This window comes from Alligator sinensis, unplaced genomic scaffold, assembly GCF_000455745.1.
Source record: "Alligator sinensis unplaced genomic scaffold, ASM45574v1 scaffold781_1, whole genome shotgun sequence".
Lineage (NCBI taxonomy): Eukaryota > Metazoa > Chordata > Crocodylia > Alligatoridae > Alligator > Alligator sinensis.
Window position 1 is genome coordinate 1,379,370 of NW_005841845.1, and position 483 is coordinate 1,379,852.

The 483-nt window shown below is 60.7% G+C and overlaps 1 protein-coding gene across 1 annotated transcript in view; it reads right to left on the minus strand.

The window, feature by feature from the left end:
* The window catches only part of LOC102368829 (forkhead box protein D3-like), a gene marked incomplete at its 5' end in the record, with an annotated part of 6,330 nt that overhangs the window by 4,993 nt on the left and 854 nt on the right, over nucleotides 1-483 (minus strand). The window lies entirely within an intron of this gene.

A 483-nucleotide genomic window follows, 5' to 3' on the forward strand; every position in this document is an offset into this window, starting at 1 on the left:
CGGGGGGGAGGGGGGCAAGGGGGGTGGGGGGGGGGGGGGTGAATCCTCCTGCCATCTCCCATCGCCTGTGCCTGTCTCCTGGGTCAACAGCAAGCACCTGAATTTCCCTGATCTAGACAAGCTCGGCCCGTGCCACGTTTTCCTTGAGAGCAGGGGATGGAAAGAGAAAGGAGAGAGACACCGAGCCGCGCACACCCCAGCCGGGCTCGCCAAGCTCGGCCGACCACCGCGTGGAAAAGTTTTCGCTCCAGACAAGATTTCCGACCTTCCCCTGGGGGCTTCTCTAGATATTTCTCTCCCCCTCAACTTCCCAGTCCACCCAGTCACTCTCTAGAGCAGGGGCTGGAGAGGATTTGGCGTCTCCTTTCCCCAGACCTGGATGGCAAAAGACAAGGAAGAAAGTCCTACCTTCCAGCACAACAGAGGATTATTTGGGGGGGGAGGGAGGCAGGGGGATAGGGAAGGAAGGGGGGCATGGGAGGG